Source organism: Microtus pennsylvanicus, chromosome 3 (assembly GCF_037038515.1).
Source record: "Microtus pennsylvanicus isolate mMicPen1 chromosome 3, mMicPen1.hap1, whole genome shotgun sequence".
NCBI lineage: Eukaryota > Metazoa > Chordata > Mammalia > Rodentia > Cricetidae > Microtus > Microtus pennsylvanicus.
Window position 1 is genome coordinate 16,860,457 of NC_134581.1, and position 21,491 is coordinate 16,881,947.

The window sequence follows — 21,491 nt, forward strand, 5'->3', positions numbered from 1 at the left end:
AGGTGGTAAGGAAAGCATATAGGGTTGGGTCAGGGTTCTGTTCTTGTCTTTGAGGAAAATACTCATCTTCAAAAATTCAAGAGGCCCTGGATGTTTGAATGCTGACAGATGGAAAAATAACTGTCTTCTAAGGATCATCAAGAAAAAAGAATACGATTTATGACATCAGGTAACTTATACACATACAATTTAAGCATGTATATTTATATATATGAATATATAGAGCTGATTTTGCAGTTGGACAATGGCTCTGTCCTTCTTTACATCCAAGAATTTGTTAAAAGAAAAATTCAGAGTTTCTGTCTCGTGTTGAGCTGTTTGGTATGGGACAGAAAGAAAAAAGGACTTAAAATATTTTACTTTTCTTCATATTTATTTTTGTCTCTATTGTATCTTTTATTGAATATATATGTCTGTATATGTCGATATAAATAATGTTTAAGTTTTCCACAATGAACAACATAATTTCCTGCAGTAATCTTTGAAGTTTCCAGGAAGAAGTTGGGGCCCCACAACAACTCTACCTGGTTGATATGACGTCATGATGCTGATAGTGTTACTATAAGACCTATTTTGGCTACTGGCTGTTCAAGATGGTTCCAACTTGATTATCTGAAATGGTGCACTTTTTTACAACCATATGACCAGACCTCCAAATAGGAGCCTCAGAAAAACCCTACCGAATACTCAGAGATTATTTGCAATTATACCAGACAGTAATCTTGGAACTTAACCATCATTCTGCTTTCACAGGATCCCATAAAAAGAACATCACCCCCATGACAGCTGGAAGTAATTCTAGAAGATGACGTCCCCTCTCCCAACAAAGTTTGTCCTCAGGGTTAGGGACATTCATTTAGGGGTTGACTATAATTGGTATAGGGTTGGGGGAAAATTTTGTAGGTTCAGGGATCTCTTTGAAAAAAAAGGGGGGGGAATTGGATGGGGTAATAGATCAGTGTGAGCTTACTCGTACTAATAATAATAGTAATAGAGTGAATACTTGTGAGCTATTATTTATAGGCAATTTCCATTGGTATAGATTCTTGCATATTGATACAAACTTAAATTATATTGAATATGTTCCTATTTTTGTTCACTATATTTATATACCTAGGCAAAGTTATTTTGTCATATTGTATTTATGCATGCTTCTACCTCTGCTTAAAACATTTTTGTATATTGATACCATTTTAGGATATATTTATCATATTGCAATGTACATTTCTACCTCTGATCAAGATAATTATACATTGTTTACATTTTGAGGTCATTGTCCTCATTTACTGACAGTTGTTTATTGTATAATATTCTAATATGACATCTTAGTCTTTAAGTTATATAGATATTAAGAATTATATATCAATAGTCATCTATGTTTATCATACTTATAATTAGACTAATCAGGTTCTTTAGATACATATAGATTGTATTCTGCATAGATAGGCAATCTTCAACCACTACAAAGAGCTGTAGAATATGGAATTTAAATAACTTAGGGTTCTGTTGAAGTGAGACACGATTGCTCCTGGCAGCACCAATATATTCCTGAGAGAATGTTGAGCACCAAAGACACTCCACTTGGAGCTTGTTTTCTTCTTGGCAAAACTGGTATTTGGGCAAGGAACTTCCCATGCTTCAATCACTGACAAGGTATATGGTATCCAGAAATGGATAAGCAGGACTGTCAAATCTTGCCAAGATAGGGTAAGACGGTTTTGAAAAATTTCCTGCCTCTGAAAATGGTCTGTCAGTTACTCTCGGCCTTAGCCAATGTTGGCTGCTTCAACGTTGCAAATGAGACTTTGGGTGATTGCCCAGGTAGCCAGTTGTCTCTGTCATTTGTTGCACTTTTTGCAAGTTGCTTGATTGCACTTCCTACTTACTCAAGTAATATTATTTCCCTTCTCGGATCTTCGATGGGGTTGAAGACTAAATAGTTGTAGTTACTTTCCTCTCATGACTTGGCCAAGTTATTTATTATACAAGACTTAAACTTATTAGGATAGGATAATTATTGACTATATTTGTTCTTATTGAATGTTTTTATTTAAAGAAAAGGGGGAGATGCTGTAGGTAATCATACAGCCAATAGCCTTTAAGTTAACCGCCCACTGGTGCGTGGCCTCATACTATTTATGCCAATGTAAAGCATGTGTCCAGCCTCTTTTCTGGCTGCGAGATTCAGTTTCTGTTCTCTTCCCAGCGGAGGATTCTGATTTGTGAGTCTACCCCTAAATAAATAACTTTCTATTGTTCTCAGTTCTGAGCTAGTGTGGGATTTATTTTAAGCATCCTTCTTCAAGAGGGGAGAGAGGGGAACCAAAACATCAGCCAAGAGGGCAAAAGGTACAAAAGAGCAGGCAACAAAAATGGCTGGATTATATAGGGAAGAACCTCTGGGGGAAGAGCAGTCGAGTCCCTGTCCTGGAGAGTTCAGGATAGAGAGCGGGGTATGCCACCCATATACTGTAACAGGTAGGGACTGAGGGATGCTGGCATTCGTCCCAAGGTTTGAGACTTAACATAACCAGGGAAGATCTTGAACTTGATCCTCCTACTCCTGCTTCCCTAGTGCTGGGATTATAAGAGTCACCACCATGTCTGGTTGCACAATCCTGGGTATAGCAAAATGGTGATCCTGCCCCCAGGAATCCTCAGAATGAGATTGACTGAGAGCTATCTCCTCCCATATTGTTTTCTTCTCTAGGGCTGTGTGTCTCTGGTGTGGGAGCCCACATGTGACTCAGTTTCCATCTGGAGTCATTTCTGACTTAAAGAAGTCATTTGAGTTCAAGTTTGCCTGCTCTAATTTTTTTTTATAACCTTGAGGGCTATGAGAGACTTCTGATTTAGCCCATGAGAAAAGAACACTCTATCTAGTAGACAGTATACTGCTGACAACAAACCTCAGGAACATCAAGATAGAAAATGCGGCTGCTTCCGAGCAGCGAGCATGTGTTGGAGAGGAGGCTGCTCACTCAAGGACAGGAATGGTCTTGTGGTTAGATACTGACTGATGGTCTGTGCTGTGCTTTGTTCTGTTTTTGTATATAAGCAAGTCCTGAAATAAACTCTGGGCTGTTTGGCTGCTTCAGCATGACCAGACAGACCTCCCAATTCTATCCTGTCTTCTGTTTCTTCTGACTTTTCTTTGGCCTCAAGGATACCCCATATCCAGGAGTGGGCTCCTACACTCTGGTCACTGACTCTGTCCCCCTAGGTTCCCTGAGAATCTAGCCTCATGCTAGTGGGGATGGGTTGGAGCCACACTTACCACCCCAGCTCAGGGAAGTTGTTGAACCCACTTTATGGAGTCTCCACGAGCACAAGCGACAGCTGACAGTTGTGACAGTTTGAGAAGAAGCCCAAGAGTCAACTGCAGTGATGCTGACTTGTGTGACTTCTCCAGTCATGTTGTCAGGCCATGTGCTGGATATAGTCGAGTTTTCCTTAATTATCCTTAACAGTTTACAATAACTTTTTTTTTTTCGAGACAAGGTTTCCCTGTAGCTTTGGTACCTGTCCTGGAACTAGCTCTTGTAGACCAGGCTGGCCTTGAACTCACAGATATCTGCCTGCCTCTGCCTCCCCAGTGTTGGGATTAAAGGTGTGCACCACCGCCCGGCTGTTTACAATATTAACTTTCATAAGACTAGGACTTACTGGGATAGGACTTGTGAGCAGGGATGGGGAGAGCCTAGAGACTAGCATTGCCCTAGACAAGTTAATAGATACCAGTGGTTCCCAACTTTCCCAATGCTTCAACCCTTCGATATAGTTCCCATGTTGCAGTGACCCACCCAATCACAAAATCTTTCCTGTTGTTATTTCACAGCTGCAATTTTGCCACTGTTAGAAATCTTTTTTTTTAATCTTTTTTTTATTGAGAAAATGAAAAAAAAACAAGTTTCCACCTCCTCCCAGCCTCCCATTTCCCTCCCCCTCCTCCCACCCTTCTCCCACTCCTTTCCCCCCCCTCTCCTGTCAGGGTTCCCTGCCCTGTGGTAAGTCCTAGGTCCTCCCCCCTCCGTCCATATCTAGGAAGGTGAACATCCAAACTGGGTAGGCTCCCTCAAAGCCAGCACATTACGTAGGATCAAAACCCCTTGCCATTGTCCTTGGCGTCTCATCAGCTCTCATTGTTCGCCATGTTCAGAGAGTCCAGTTTTATCCCATGCTTTTTCAGTCACAGTCCAGCTGGCCTTGGTGAGCTCCCAATACATCAGCTCCGCTGTCTCAGTGGGTGGGTGCACCCCTCGTGGTCCCGACTTCTTTGCTCTTGTTCTCCCTCCTTCTGCTCCTCATTGGGACCTTGGGAGCTCAGTCCAGTGCTGCAGTGTGGGTCTCTGTCTCTATCTCCATCCATCACCAGATGAAGGTTCTAGGATGATATGCAAGATATTCGTCAGTATTGCTATAGGATAGGGTCATTTCAGGTTCCCTATCCCCAGCTGCCCAAGGAATTAACTGGGGACCTCGGCTTGGGCACCTGGGAGCCATTCTAGGTTCAAATCTCTTGCCAACCCTAAGGTGGCTCCCTTAACCAAGAATTGTGCTTCCGTGCTCCCCTATCCAACCTTCCTTTATCCCAATCCTCCTTTTTCTCCAAGTTCCCCCCTTCCTCCCCTTCTCCCTTTTCTCTCCCCATCTCCCCTTACCCCCATCCCACCCCACCCCCAAGATCTCAATTTTCTCCCTGGCAACTTTGTCTACTTCCCATAGCCAAGAGGATAACTATATGTTTTTCCTTTGGTTCACCTTCTTACTTAGCTTCTTTAGGATCACCAATTGTAGGCTCCGTGTTCCTTATTTATGGCTAAAAACCAATTATGAGTGAGTACATCCCATTTTCATCTTTTTGGGTCTGGGTTACCTCACTCAGGATAGTGTTTTCTATTTCCATCCATTTGCATGCAAAATTCGAGAAGTCATTGTTTTTTACCGCAGCATAGTACTCTAATGTGTAGATATTCCACACTTTCTTCATCCATTCTTCCATTGAAGGGCATCTAGGTTGTTTCCAGGTTCTGGCTATTACAAATAATACTGCTATGAACATAATTGAACAAATGCTCTTGTCATATGATAGGGCATCTCTTGGGTATATTCCCAGGAGTGGTATTGCTGGGTCCAGGGGTAGGTTGATCCCAAATTTCCTGAGAAACCGAAACACTGATTTCCAAAGTGGTTGCACAAGATTGCATTCCCACCAGCAATGGATGAGGGTACCCCGTCCTCCACAGCCTCTCCAGCAAAGGCTATCATTGGAGTCTTAATCAAACAGGCAGGTGGTCCTAGGCTACCCCTGTAAAAAGATCTTTCAATCCCCAAAGGGATGAGACTTAAATCTTGAGAAGGTACTTCAAGCCCTTTGCCAGACTGCTTAGGCATTTGTCTTGCTGCATCATAAGATAGGAATATCCCAATTTCTAGTGTTTAGCACTTGTTACTCATAGCTGAGATCTTATTTTTAGCCTTTTAGCTATCTTTAAGTTCAAATATTAATATAAAACAATTTATAAACTTAAAGTGGCCCATAGACTTAAAATATTTTTATATTTTAAATATATTTATTTTATATTGAAATACATTTATATTTTAAAACTTGCCCTTTAAAATATCTATTTTTAAAATTTTTTGTAATACTCTAAAGTTTCCTCTTTAAAAAGTTTAAAATTAGTAACTGTGGGCACCTGCAATATCAAAAGTAAAGTACCTTCTTTTTTTTTAATTCAAGAAGGAGAAAACAGGGCACAGCCACAATCTGCATAAGGCAAAACCAAGCTCCAAGGGTGAAAAGAATTCAAAGCTTAATATATGGGATTCAGCCACAATCCTTTCGGTTTTCTCAAGAGGTCTGGATCCTCTTTGGGCCCACCCTCGGCAGGATACACATAGGCTGCCTTTTAGATATCAGCCTGCTCCGTTTCACTGTGGCTGGTGCTTCTGGTGACGGTCACACGACACTGGCATTTGTGAAGGGGCAAAGCTTTCCAACTAAACAGGGAGACACACCTCTCCCGAGAAACAGACAAAACTTTCCAACAAGACAAACAAAACTTTCCTTGGGGAAACAAAACTTTCCAACCAGAACCAGTACCAGAATCAGAGGGGTGGACAATGCCTTGTTATATGTTCTGGGCAGGAGAATATTTGGGCCCTGTCAAACCTCCATCATATCCCAGATAGGGATCCCACAAAACAAAACCAGTCTATGATTCACCAGGAGGCCTCTGTAGATGTTAGCTGCATTTCTCAGCCTAGAAGTTCACTCCAATAGTCTGTGAACTAAAGGCAGCCTTGGAGTAGTTGAACATCTCAAGGTCCATGCCTCCTGAAGCAGCTCCTCAGGCCTGGAATTCCAGAGTGAAGGTTCAGCTTTAGAATTTGGGTGGGTAGTTTGAATCTCGCTGGGGCCTCCAGAAAATGTTAATCCCATCAGTGGATAATAACACCACTATCACAGTTTAAAGCTAAATTTGAAGGAAGCTTTAAACAAATACTGGACAGGTAGATCACTCTTACCAGGTCTATACCCAGGTTCTCAGGAAATGGTGCCAAGTCACAGTTTGCAGCGGCTTAAGAAAGAAAACCTATGTAAGTCATTGGATTTTCCATCAGGTCCAATCATGGGCAAACATACATCCTGACGTACCTCCAGCCTACATCCATTCGGGGCAATCCTATATTCTGACGTGTTTCCTGCTGGTGGACCTCCTACCCACCTGTGATAGAGCACATCTGGTGCAGAGAGGTCAAACTTGTTTAGGGGAGTAAAAAACCCATGGCTTGCTGTCTCATATAAATAATAGCCTCCAACATTTCAGGAACTACCCATCTTTGGGCAAGGAGCTTGCAGATCAGAGGTATTTTTGTTTCATTGATATCTATGGCATAGAAATTAAAACTTAAAATGTAGCTTTGGCTCTCAAGCATGTGTATAGAAGTATACATACAAAGTAAAAAATGAAGATTGTGATTAAAAATTTCCCCCAATAATACAAAGGCTAGGAGTTCAGTGGTAGGATGCTTGCTTATCAAGCTTGATTCCCAATGTTTGATCTAGAACTATAGAAAACAAAATATAAGTTGATACAAATGTACTATTATTGTCCAGGATGTTAAAAATGGGAGAGGCATCGTATGTGTGAGAGCAAAGAATGATACACTCTGTTGAACTCTGCTATGAACTTAAAACAGCTATTTATATGAATAAATACAGTGATAAGACCCCAACCCAGTGGGCCTGGGTGTAACCAACAAGCTTCAGAGCCCAGACTACGGTGACCTGATCAACTGAGTCTCAGTAGCAACTCAACTGAGTACCTGCAATTATCTGGAAAGTCACCTTAGGTGGCCCTATCTTCTTTGACTGAAGAGCCCAAGTGAGAGCAGATCATCTTCATGAGCCTCTGCCCTCTACTCTGTCACAGTTGGAGTGTGGAATGTCAGATGTGGTGAAGACCAAGGCACACGCCACACTGCCACCTGCAGCCACCTGAGGAGTTCTGGACAGAGACCTCCACTCAGGCAAAACTGATTTTTTTAAAAGAAATGTCAAGATGAGCCAGGGTAAAGCAGAGTAGGAGTTTATTAAAAATAAAAATAAAGACATTCAGGGAACAACAAACCATACCTGGGATTACAGGTGTGGATTTCTTGAAGAGAATTCACACTTCAGCTCTCCTAGTGGTGACTGTGTAGAAGATTCTGGAAGACTTTGAAATTTCATCATTCAGTGGGTTTCTGAATGGGTTTTCTCCTCTCACACAGTGAATGAACACACACAACAACAAATCCTCAACAAAATAAATGCCAAACCTAACTCAACAGCACATCCATGATGGTTTAAAAGAAAATGGCCCCCAAAGGGAATGGCAGTATTAGGAGGTGTGGCCTTGTTGGAGGAAGTGTGTCACTGTGGGGGTGGGCTTTGAGGTCTCCTGTGCTCAAACCAGGCCTAGTTCAGTTCACTTCCTGTCGCCTGCAGATCAAGATGTAGGACTCTCAGCTCCTTCTCCAGTATCACGAGTACCTGGATGCCACCATGTCCTGCCATGGTGATAACCGACTAAACCTCTGAAACTGTAAGCCACCCCAGTAAAATGTTTTGCTTTATAAGAAAAAAAAAGCCCCCAACCCATGAATTTTCATAGATCATATGAAACTTTCATACCCAAATTCCAGAACCTAAATCACCACCACAAGACTGACCCTGATGCAAAAACAGTCTTTATTCACGAGTTAACTCGGGTCCCTCCATCAGCCAAAAGCCAGCAGCAGCGACAACAGCAGCAGTGATGAGGACAGCAGCAGCAGCCTCAGGAGAGACCCAGAGCAGCAGAAAAATTGGAGGTTTATATAGAGCAGAGGCTCAGGGGCTCCCAAGCCTCAGGACTTGTGATTGGCTGCTCCCCTAGTGGTGTGAGGGGGGAATTGCATACTCCCAGGCTTGGGATTGGTAGCCCTCTGATGATGTAATGGGCTTTCCTGAGGGAAATTCCCAACTGCTAGTAACTGCCCGAGGCTCTGATTGGTCCATTTTCTCTGCTCAGGGATTGGCTGGTTTGGTGGGGAGGGGCAGAGATGGCTCCGTTTCTGGGGCCAAAGTGTTTTTTTCTTTTTCTCATTCTTTTACCTTTTTAGCCCTAATTTTGGGGCCAAGGCAAATAAATATCTTTGGTTAAGTCATGAATCCAGGGGCTTTGTGTGTTCTTTTGGTCCTTGTTTCTGGGTCTGGGGTCATTTCTCTGGCTCTAGGTTTGGGGACAAAGTGTCTCTTCATGGCTCTGGTCCCATTTTTCAGGGTGTGTCTCTCCCTGACTCTGAACCCAGAGCTAGGCTGCTTGATAGTTGTGCTAGGGCTATGGACTTACTGAATCTGTGGGGACCTGGGCCCCTTGAAATAACAGATAGGAAGTGCCTAATTTGGGCTGGATGAGGATTTTGTTGTTGTTGTTTTGTTTTGTTTAAAAAACAAACTAAAGATACTTTATCTTGGGATGAAGGCATTCATATTCCGTGCAAGGCCCTGGGTCTGATCCCCAGCCCTGCATAGACTGTGTGGTGGTATATGCCTATTGTAGTCTAGCAGCTGTGAGGATGAATCGCACCATACAGCAAGCTCTCACACTGGAGGTTTTGTGGGGGAAGGGAGAAGAGGGAGCTGGAGAGACATAAAGGCCTACCTGTCTGCCTCTTCAGAAGAGCAGTGGGAAAGGGAAGGGGGACCAGATAGACTTTGCTTTTAAAGTGGGTTTAGCGCAAGCATGCAGATTAACATGTGACAAAGCTGCCATAGGACTCTGGACTGGCCAAGTATCTGCTTGAAAGCTGACAACATGTATGCCCAGGGGATGCTCTTCGTGGTTACAGCTGATGACCCTGGGAGTAGGATAGCACGATGCCTGAAATGTTGGTAAACTCCTGCACGTGGGGAGTAGGTGTGGGTGTCGTTGGTGATATATTCTGCTAGGTCCCAAGGGCAGGTAAGCTTAATGCCTGAATGCTAACAACTATAGTCTCAGGCCCAGGAGGTAGAGGCCTGGAGGATCAGAAACTCAAGGTCACCCTCAAGAATTGGTCAATTTGGTGCCAGACTGAGATACCTGATACCGTGTCTCAAAAAGCAAATCCACCGGAGAGATGGCTCAGAGGTTAAGAGCACTGGCTCCTTTTCCGGAGGTCCTGAGTTCAACTCTCAGCACCCACATGGTGATGACTCATGACCCTCTATGACGAGATCTGGTGTACTTTTCTGGCACACATGCATACACACAGACCACTGAATACATAATAGATAAATAAATCTTAAAAAAAAACAGGATGGAGTGGTGGTGTGTGCTTTTATTCTCAACACTTGAGAGAGAGAGACGTGGGTGGATCTGTCTGAATCTGAGATGGGTCTGGTCTACATAGTGAGTTCCAGGACAGCCAGGACAATGTACAGAATCCCTGTCTCAAACAAAAACATGAAACAGGATAACACCAGACATTGTGGTACACATCCATAAGTTCAGCCCTCAGGAGACTGAGATATGTAGGAGGATGGTGAGTTTGCTGCCAGCTGGGACTATGTAGTAAGAACCCCTTTCAAAGAGAGAGAGAGAGAGAGAGAGAGAGAGAGAGAGAGAGAGAGAGAGAGAGAGAGAGAGAGAGAGAGAGAGAGTTCTTGCCTAGGCTGGCCTAGAACCTTTAGGCTCAAGCAATCCTATCTCAGCCTGCCAAGTACCTAGGATTACTGGTATGTACCACTGCACCTAGCTGGCTTTTGTTTTGTTGTACTCTCTGACCCATGTTTCCTCTCAGCTGCTACCCATGGGAGGGGAATCCAGAAAATCAGGCCTTTATCTCAGTATGCTGAAGCATCAGAGGCTTTGTCACTAGCTCAGCGTCAGGGCTTAACTGGCAATATTGCAAACCAGGCCTCTGGAAACAACCACTGATCTCTGTCAGTATCAAGGTTCTGTACTCAGACATCTAAAAGGCATTGGGTACATATTGTAATGATTGTTCCACCTCTTTAAGAGACAAGCCACGCCCACTCCCTCCCCCATCCGCTGAGGCAGGCTGATCTTCAGCTCTCATTTCCACCTTCCTCTCGGAGAGGCAGCTTCTGCCTTTCTCCCCACTTCTCCCCTTCCCCCGCTTCTGTCTCTCTCCTCTCTCTCCTCTCTTTCCTCTCCTCTTCTCTCTCTCTCCCCTAATAAATGTCTAACTTTATTCTGTATGGTGTGCCTATCTCTGTGTTTCCCACCCGCCACTGCTCACATGGCTTGCTGTGGACCAGCCACCATCCTGCCATGTAGTCTCGTAGGCACAGTCCCTGCTTAGGACTGGCTGCTCCCACTGTCCACTGCTGGGGACTCGCAGCAAATCCATTTCACATACCCTTTTTACGCCATCCCATACGCAGTGTTATGGCTTGAATATGAGGTAACCTCATAGTTGCTTGTACGCATCCTTACCAGAGACTGAACTAAAGACACATTGCTCTATCACGCTCTCGCTGCCTTACCCCTGAATGGGTGGATTGGTTTATATAGAGGAGGATGGAGCCAGACACAGGGATCTAAAACTGTCATTTCAGAAGTTGGAGAAAAAAGCAGGGGTATCGTGAGGTGTTATAGGCTAGTCTGGACTGTATAGTAAGACCCTGTATCAAACAGACAAAAAAAAAGGAATAAAGAAGAAGAGCAAACACGCCAACACAGGAGGTGGTGGCTGTGTCTTTTCCTCATGGGCTGGAATCCAACTTCACAATCTTATTTGACTGTCTGAAAAGAATTGGTCCACTACACCAAACGGAGAATGGTTCAGAAGGGATCATTGCTTCTAGGAGACCATCAAATTCCTGGAATGGAAAAGTGGGCCTTTGTGTAAACAAAGGCCAAGCACCTTTAAACATCTGCATAAACATCTTACAAGGTGAAGAAGATAAAAAGATGGTACTTCCTTGTCCTAAACCCAAGTTATATAGTATTTGGTAGAAAAGACATCTGCTTGATATTTCTTACACTGTGTAGCTAGGGCTGTCCTTAAAATTTCAATCCTCCTGTCTTAGCATCCTGAGCGCTATGATTGCAGGTATATGCCAGCATGCCCAGACTTAATATGAGTGAAGTATATCCTCTCTTGAATTCCTGCTGATAGGTCTGTGCTCATAATAGTTAAGTTTTTTTAAATATATATAATTATACTTGTATGCTTGTCTCATCCAGGAGCCTTAGGGGCTATGTGACTTCTTCTTTGTATAACAAATCCCCAGAGTCTGTTGACTGAAATGGAATCCCCTAAAGAATATGGGTAGGTTGAGGAACCTAAAGATCCCCTGCAATACATGCTGATTGGAAACAATCCTATACCAGACTTTCAGGGTATTGAGATTGACCCATTTGGTCCTATCCGGAGCAGACAAAATTCTACTTAGAATAAGATGTTGTAAGCAAGATAATTGCAGACATGCAGCTGAGTCTGGGGCGGTCCAGCCAGCTCTACACAGATTGTGCAATTGTCTTAAGAGTGCAGAGGTTGGGGTCTCATTGAATAAATGGAACCTCCTGAGACTGAGAAGCTTCTGTAAAGCAAAGGACACTGTCACTAAGACAAAAGGGCAACCCACTGACTGGGAGAAGATCTTCACCAACCCTGCAACTGACAAAGGTCTGATCTCCAAAATATATAAAGAACTCAAGAAACTAGACCGTAAAAATCTAATCAACCCAATTATAAAATGGGGCACTGAGCTGAACAGAGAATTCTCAACAGAAGAAGTTCAAATGGCCAAAAGACACTTAAGATCATGCTCAACTTCCTTAACGATCAGGGAAATGCAAATCAAGACAACTTTAAGATACCATCTTACACCTGTCAGAATGGCTAAAATAAAAAACACCAATGATAGCCTTTGCTGGAGAGGTTGTGGAGAAAGGGGTACCCTCATCCATTGCTGGTGGGAATGCAAACTTGTGCAACCACTTTGGAAAGCAGTGTGGAGGTTTCTCAGGAAATTCGGGACCAACCTACCCCTGGACCCAGCAATACCACTCTTGGGAATATACCCAAGAGAGGCCTTATCATACAACAAAAGTATATGCTCTACTATGTTCATAGCAGCATTGTTTGTAATAGCCAGAACCTGGAAACAATCTAGATGCCCTTCAATGGAAGAATGGATGAAGAAAGTATGGAATGTATACATATTAGAGTACTACTCAGCAGTAAAAAACAAGGACTTCTTGAATTTTGCATACAAATGTATGGAAATAGAAAACACTATCCTGAGTGAGGTATCCCAGACCCAAAAAGAGGAACATGGGATGTACTCACTCATATTTGATTTCTAGCCATAAACAAGGGACATTGAGCCTATAGTTAGTGATCCTAGAGAAGCTAAATAAGGAGAACACAAAGAAAAACATATAGGCATCCTCCTGAATATTAACCTTCATCAGGCGATGAAAGGAGACAGAGACAGAGACCCACTTTGGAGCACCGGACAGAAATCTCAAGGTCCAAATCAGGAGCAGAAGGAGAGAGAGTACGAGCACGGAATTCAGGACCGCGAGGGGTGCACCCACACACAGACAATGGGGATGTTCTATCGGGAACTCACCAAGACCAGCTGGCCTTGGTCTGAAAAAACCTGGGATAAAACCGGACTCGCTGAACATAGCGGACAATGAACGGACTACTGAGAACTCAAGAACAATGGCAGTGGGTTTTTGATCCTACTGCACGTACTGGCTTTGTGGGAGCCTAGGCAGTTTGGATGCTCACCTTACTAGACCTGGATGGAGGTGGGTGGTCCTTGGACTTCCCACAGGGCAGGGAACCCTGATAGCTCTATGGGCTGACAAGGAAGGGGAACTTGATTGGGGGAGGGGGAGGGAAATGGGAGGCGGTGGAGGGGAAGAGACAGAAATCTTTAATTAATAAATAAACAGAAAAAAAAGAGTGCAGAGGTTGGCTACATTTTATGCGAACTAAATAGACCTGAAAATACATTTAGCAACCCAAACTTCACATTAAGTACTCTTTTAATTTCAATATTAGATGCCATAAACCTGCAATCGATAGATTTCATACACTTTAAGGTATGGAATAAGATATTTAGAAGTATAACTAAAAAGTATTCGAAAGGTTAAATTTACTTATAACAATAATCTAGATAAAATTTCAGGTTTGAGCTCAAGAAGGTTTTCTTTTGATTTAATTTCCTGTTGTTTGAGACTTATCTAGTTTAGCTCTTCAACTCGTTATATAGACCAGGCTGGCCTCAAAATCTTAGCATCCTGATCCTCTTACATGCTAAGACTCTAGGTGTCAGGTGTATGTCACCATGCCTTGCCTTGCTAATACTGTTTGTTTGCTTGCTTGTTTATTTGTTTGAAACAGGCTATCACAGTACCCCTGGCTGTCCTCCAACTTGTGATATTCCCAAAGATGACCTTGAATTTAGGATTCTCCTGTGTGAGGCCTAAAGTTATCTTTTTAAATTTAAATTACTGTGCATAAGATATCCATAAAACAAAAATGCCTCTAACCTGTAATTATCACTTACCCAAAGGCAGATAACTTCCTGGAATGCTGGGGGCTGTTCACATTAGATAACAAGCAGCATCTGGTGATACAGATGCACTCCTTTAATCCCAGCACTCAGGAGGCAGAGGCAGGTGATCTCTGTGAGTTTGAAGCCAGCCTGGTCTACAAAGCAAGTTTCAGGACAGTCAGCTGTTACACAGAGAAACCGTGTCTTGAAAAACAGAAAAAGATCACAATCCACATGGTTTCATCTCTATATACAAGGTTGATTGCTCCAACTGCACAGGGTATGATCGATCACACATAGGTGGGAGGTACATGGGCAGGAAATACGTCAGGATGTATGCTGTCCTTCACTGGACAAAGGAAGTGCATAGTCTTGTGGAGTTTGCCTTTATAAGGACCTGAGTAATGTGGTTATGTAAAGGGTCCAAGAAAACTCTGAAAGAAGACCCCAGGTTCAAATATTATGCAAGTACAAAGAACGTTTATTACTATACCAGCATGCAGGTGTTGAACACCTGTATGAAGTGGCAACGACCCTGAGAGGAGCTTGCAGGCTCCTTTTAAGCACTGATGTGAGATGCCCTTCTGTATTACCTCTGGTTATTAAAGAAGCTTATTTGGCCAATAACCAGGCAGACTAGAACTAGGTGGGAAATCCAAGCAAAGATAAAGGGAAAAGGAAGGCAGAGTCTTGAAGATGCCAGCAGCCGTTAGGGAAGCAAGATGTGCAGTAATGCCACAGCCATGTGGCAACACATAGATTAATAGAATGGGTTAATTTAAGATATAAGAGCTAGTTAATAATAAGCCTGAGCTAATAGGTCAAACAGTTTGAAATTAATATTAAGCTTCAGACTGGTTATTCATGAACTAGTGAGCAGGAGAGAAACTTACAGTTACAAATGGTGTCCACTGACTGGCATGGATCTATAAAAAACATAAAGAAGCTTTTAAAAGGTTCTAAGCACAAAGAAATGAGACACACTGGGCTTCCTAGTCTCTCATGCTGGCCATATCACATAGAGACATCTCCAGACAACTGCCCAAGAGATGGAGCTGACCACCAAATGCCATGGGCTGAGCTGTATGGCAGGTTTCAGCAGTCTCTTACAGGGTTGTGGTAAGAGGCTCCCAGTCAGTGCCTGTGGGCTTGGGAGCACAGCTGCAAGCTGGAGAGCACAGCACAGCTACAAGCTGTTAATCCAAAATACTTTGCATAGGTGTCAGGGTCCAGTGTCAGCCTGGACCCTAAATTATTTCTCCAGACCAGAGGGGAGGCATGGGAAAAAAGACACAACTCACATGGCTTTATCAAAAGGGAGATTCACAATGATCCCTCATGAAATCCTGAGTTCACATCCCGAAAATCCTCATTTATTCTCTGATCAGCCTTACGTACCAAAACATAAACTGAGGGGGAAATTCATTAGCATTCTGTTTCCTAGGTAACCAGGCAAATATCTCTGGTCACATCCACACCTTTAGACCACATCTTTCTATGCCCATTTGGTCACATTTCCCTATCTTCCTGATCTGTATGCTAGCTCTGTCACATAGGCTGAATTAACATCTCTTTTCAGGCATCCTCCAAATTACAAAGAAGGAGCAGAACAACATCCTGACCCCTTGTTAGGGAGGTGACCCCCTCCTGTGTGGCAGGTGCAAACTATGGCCTGAAATTCTGGCCTCCATACCATGTAGAATATGGGCCTACCCATAGGTATGGATTTTAGTCTATTAAAACAAAGTTAAGGTAAATTTTTATTTTATTATGCATTATTTCTACTCTTGTTTAAGGTATTATGTTTATGCAGCACATTTAAAAATGTAATGTATAGTTAAAAATACAAATTAATAGTCGTCTATAATAATCACACTTGTAGACATGTTAGTCAGGTTTTGTAGATATGCAGAGATATATTTTAGAGGGATAGGTAATCTTCAGACACTTCAAAGACCTACAGAATATGGCATTTAAAATGTTTTAAGAACTTAGACTTTTTTCAACAGTGAGACATATCTGCTCCCGGTATCATCAATTACTTCAAGAGGATGATGGACATGGAAGAAACTCCTTATGGAGTTTACTTTCAATGTGACGAGGCTAGCCAGTTGGAGGAGAAAGTGCTCTTGCTTGTATGCTGTATAAACTGAACATATACCTAGGTAGCCAGATATTTATGTCATTTCTAGACTTTTGGAAGTTGCTTACAATGCACTTTATGTTTACTTAGGTAATAGTATATCCTTCTGGGGTCTTTGATGGAGTTGAAGACTAGATAGTTATAATTAATAATTATGTTTATATTATAGTATAATAATTAAATTATAAGTATAATTTTCCTTAGTTATTGGTGTAGGAGGTCTTCTGTCTAAGAGTTGTTTTCACAGGTTAATAAAGGAACTGCTTTGGGCCTATAGCAGAGCTGTAGGGGAGCAGAGCTAGGTGGGGAAAACTAAGTGGCATGCTGGGAGAAAGGAGGCAGAGTCAGAGAGACACCATGGAGCTGCCGCCAAAGTCAGACATGCCAGAACTTTGCTGGTAGGCCACAACCTCATGGTGATATACAGATTAATAGAAATGAGTTAAATTAAGATGTAAGAGTTAGCCAATAAGAAACTAGAGCTAATGGGCCAAGCAGTGATTTCATTAATACAGTTTCTGTGTGGTTATTTTGGGGCTAAGCTAGCCAGGCAGCCGGGAAGAACAAGTGGGCACTCTTCCTACAAGTTATGATTTAAATTAATTAAATATGAAACTCTAGACTCACAAATATAGAATAGATGATAGGTTATTTTCTTTAATTTTGTCAAATACATATAGACTAATTTTTTTTTGAGACAGGGTTTCTCTTTGTAACAGTCCTGGCTGTTCTGGAACTTGCTTTGTAGACCAGGCTGGTCTTGAACTCACAGTGATCCACCTGCCTCTGCCTCCCAAATGCTAATATTAAAGGTGTGTGTGACCACTGTCCAGCTTAGACTAAATATTATAACTGCAATTCTTGCTTGATAGCTGTTTTGTTATATGTAATTTTTCGATGTTAAATTTAAAACCTTCCTTTTTAATTAGACAGAAAAGGGGGGATAATGTGGGATGCATTTCTGTATGCCGTGAATATGTTTTATTATCATTGGTTAATAAAGAAGCTGATTTGGCCAATAGCTAGGCACAATAGAACCAGGTGGGAAATCCAAGCAAAGATAAAGGGAAAAGGAAGGTGGAGTCTGGGAGATGCCAGCAGCCTCCAGGGAAGCAAAATGTGGGTAATGCCACAGCCATGTGACAACACATAGATTAATAGAATGGGTTAATTTAAGATGTAAGAGTTAATTAATAATAAGCCTGAGATAATAGGCCAAACAGTTTGTAATTAACAGTAAGTCTCAGAGTGGTTATTAGTGAACCAGCAGGCAGGAGAGAAACTTTCAGTTACAAAGCACAGCTAGGAGAATTTCAGGGACAGTTCGGTCATCTTGAACCTAATTGGTTAAGCAAGCAGCAGTTAACTTAGTATACTTTTAATTTGCTAGGGTTTTATCCTTGGACATCCTTGGGTAAGTTTCAAGAGGTTGCAGGAAGTGTCCTTGAGACAGTGTAAGGCTGACTCAGGTTTTGTTTGTATACTCTCTCTTGTCCCTGAATGCAAGGTGATCATTGATGAATGGCCCTTTGTTGGGAGAGACACCTGTATGCTCCTCTCAGAGAACTGAAACCGAAATTCAGTTGTAAAAGTAGGAAAGTTTAAACCTTTCAGTTCATGGCCATTCTCTGAGAATCCCAGGTATGGACCTGTCTAGTGTCCACTGTTCTATCCAGTGTCCATTGTCTTGGCTAGTACTGAATAAAACCTGCTTCAAAATTGGCTCAAAAACTGTGGCAGTGGGGCGGGCGGTGGTGGCGCACGCCTTTAATCACAGCACTCAGGAGGCAGAGGCAGGCGGATCTCTGTGAGTTCGAGACCAGCCTGGTCTACAAGAGCTAGTTCCAGGACAGGCTCCAAAATCACAGAGAAACCCTGTCTCGAAAAACCAAAAAAAAAAAAAAACTGTGGAAATGGTCTGACTCTCACTGGTGGGATTAACACTGCCTCTACCCACCAAGTGCTAGGATAAGGATCAATTAATGCCTTATCATGATATATGATTTGCAAAAATCTTTCCCATCCCATAGGTTGACATTTCTTCATTAATAGAACCATTTGATACACACAAGTTTTTAATTTTGATGAAATACAACTTATCTTTTTTTTCCTTTTATTGCTTGTGTTTTTCTTATTAGATTGCTAAATCCAATGTTAAGTTTTTCTTCTGTGGTCTCTTCTCACAGTTCTGTAATGCCAACTCATTTTTTTTTTTCAAGACAGGGTTTAACTTCTTAGTTTTGAACTTGTAATAGTCCTCCGAGTTCAGCCTCTGGACTCCTGAGAAGATGAAATAGAGGCACTTGCTCAGGTCCTGAAGTTTCTGTGTTGATGTTTAAGGTGCGGTGTCTGGATGGTGTCCTGATGATTGGTTGTTGAAGTCACCTTCAATTCCTGTACCTGAATTGACTTTCCCCCTTTATGTATAGCAATATTCATTATAGGAGGTTAGAATTTGGTGTGAATTTATTTATGGTTGCTTTATATTTTCTCTTAAATTGTTGGTAGTAGCATTGTTGCTTATGACAGGCCTCATGCCACTAGCCTGGAACTCAGGCTACTGATGACCATCTTGAATTCTCAGTCCTCCTGTCTTTGTTTACCAAGTGCTGGGATTTCATGCAAGTGCCACCATTCCCAGCACAGATATTGTTGTTGTTAATTTGTTTATTTACTTATTTATTTGTTTTGTCAAAATAGGGTTTCCCTATGTAGCTAGCCCTGGCTGTCCTGGAATTCACTTTGTAGATCAGGTTGGTCTTGAACTCACAGAAATCTGCCTGCCTCTGCCTCCCGAGTGCTGAAATTAAAAGTGTTCCCCATCTTTTTGTTTGTTTGTCTTCAAGACAGAGTTTCTTTGTAGCTTTGGAACCTGTCCTGGAACTCATTTGGTAGACCAGGCCGAACTCACAGAGGTCTGCCTGCCTCTGCCTCCCAAGTGCTGGGATTAAAGAAAGGAGTCACCATGCTTTGCTAGAAAAAAGAGTTGGGTCCTCCAGACCTAGAGTTATAGATAGTAGTGAGCCACCCAATGTGGGTGCTAAGATCCAAACTCTGGTCCTCTAGAGAAACAGCAAGAGCTCTTAACCACTTAGCCACCTCTACAGCCTTCCTCTTTTAGTTTTAAAGGATATCTCTTTGCTGCATATAGTAATTTGGATGACAGCTGATTTGTTTGGGGGCTTGAAATACATCAGTTCATGCTTTCCTTGCATGTAGTGCTTTGTAAGTAACTTCAGACTTCTCTTATGTCTCAACATTCTTTCGTTGTCCTGTGCCCTTGGCATATTAGCTATAATATGATGCTTAGAGGTTCTTCTCTTGTCATAGAGCCAAGAATGACTTTGTGCTCGTTATCCTACTTCTTCCATCTTTCATGTGCTGGGATTACAACATGCACTGCCATGTCCAGCTTTCCTCTTGGAGAGAGCGTCCTCCCAGATTTGAATGTACATTTATTCCTCTAGATTTGAAATATTTGGGGTTATAGAGATGACTCCGTGGTTAAGAGCATATGCTGTTCTTGCTGAGGACTGAGTTTAAATCCTAGCACCCATGTCAGATGACTCACAGCCACCTGCAAATCCAACACCTTCCTCTAGTTTCTACATACACTGTAACACACAAGGTATATAATATCCCAGACATAAACCTGCAAATAAATTTTTTTTTGTTTTTTCGAGACAGGATTTCTCTGTAGCTTTGGAGCTTATTCTGGAACTAGCTCTTTTAGAACATGCTGGCCTCGAACTTACAAAGATCTGCCTGCTTCTGCCTCCAAAGAGTTGCTGAGATTAAAGGCGTGCACCACCACCGCCCGGCTATAAACCTGCAAATAAAAATATTTTTTAACAAAAGAAAATTTGTGTATATTAAACAACAAAATGTTGTTAGAAACTACTTAAAACCTTATCACCATTTTTTTTCATCAAAGCTACAAGATAATTTGCACATCAATAGACTGGTTGCAAACTTTAGGAATTTTCATTAAGGAAAGATGGGTTTACTGTAATTTGATCTTTTTTGGAGGAGGGGTTTTGAAACAGGGTTTCTCTGTGTAGCTTTAGAGTCTGACCTGGAACTCTCTTTGTAGACCAGGCTGGCCTCAAAGTCAGAAAGATCCGCCTGCCTCTGCCTCCCAAGAGTGCTGGGATTAAAGGCATGTGCCACCACCACCTACAGCCTAATGACCTGAGTTTGAACTCTAGCACCCACATGGCAAAAAAGAGAAAACCCACTCCCACAAGTTCACAGTCCTTTGGACCCCACTTCTGTACATCTCCAATAAATAACTTTAAAGTCATTGACAACATTATTTGGTTTGAAGAGTTACCCCAGCCCTCCCCTGGGAGTTGCCTTGGTCTGGACTCCACCTCTGGGAAAGCCCATCAAGCAGTAATTCTTCCCCAGGGAGGGTCAGGACCACTCCCACAGGCTATTTCCAGAAAAGGAACATGTGTTTCCGGGTTTTGCATAGTCTCCCCTTCTCTCTCCCCTTTGCTGCATTAAACGTGGGCATCTTTTATTTGGTCTAATTGGAATTATTTGCATCTGCGGAGAGGCTCATCTTAAGAAATATACCTAAGAAACACAATTTCTCTTTTATTATGTATTACTATTATATGAATATGTGTGATGTGGAGGGCATGCATGTACATGTGGTAGTCAGATGCCGTGGATTGGAGTCCGCTCTGTCCACTTTTTTGTGTGTTCTGGGGGATGAACTAGGTCATCAGGCTTGCACGGCAAGCACTTTAACCATGAAGCCATCTTGCTTGCCTCTTCTTTTAGTTTCTAAAGTCTACTTCTAAAAATTCAATCGATACTTCTACTCTTTTGACTCAGGTTCAACCATGGTCACCTTAGGGAATACCCTTGCTTTTTTTTTTGGCTTTTCGAGACAGGGTTTCTCTGTGGCTTTGGAGCCTGTCCTGGAACTAGCTCTGTAGGCCAGGCTGGTCGCTGGTCTCGAACTCACAAGAGATCCACCTGCCTCTGCCTCCCAAGTGATGGGATTAAAGGCGTGTGCCACCATCACCTGGCCCTTGGTTATTTTTTTAATCAGAACCACAAATAGTATGACACCTGTTTCCATTTTCTTCTTCTTTGTATTTTATGAGAGAGAGGGGACTGGCAGTAGTCCTGTGAAGCCTTTTATGTCCTGGTTGAGGTTTAAAAGCACAATGGGGGAAAGCAGTGAAAATGCAAAAGAAGACCACAGAGCAAGTTCCAGGACAGGCTCCAAAGCTGCATAGGGAAACCCTGTCTTGAAAAACCAAAATCAAAACAAACAAA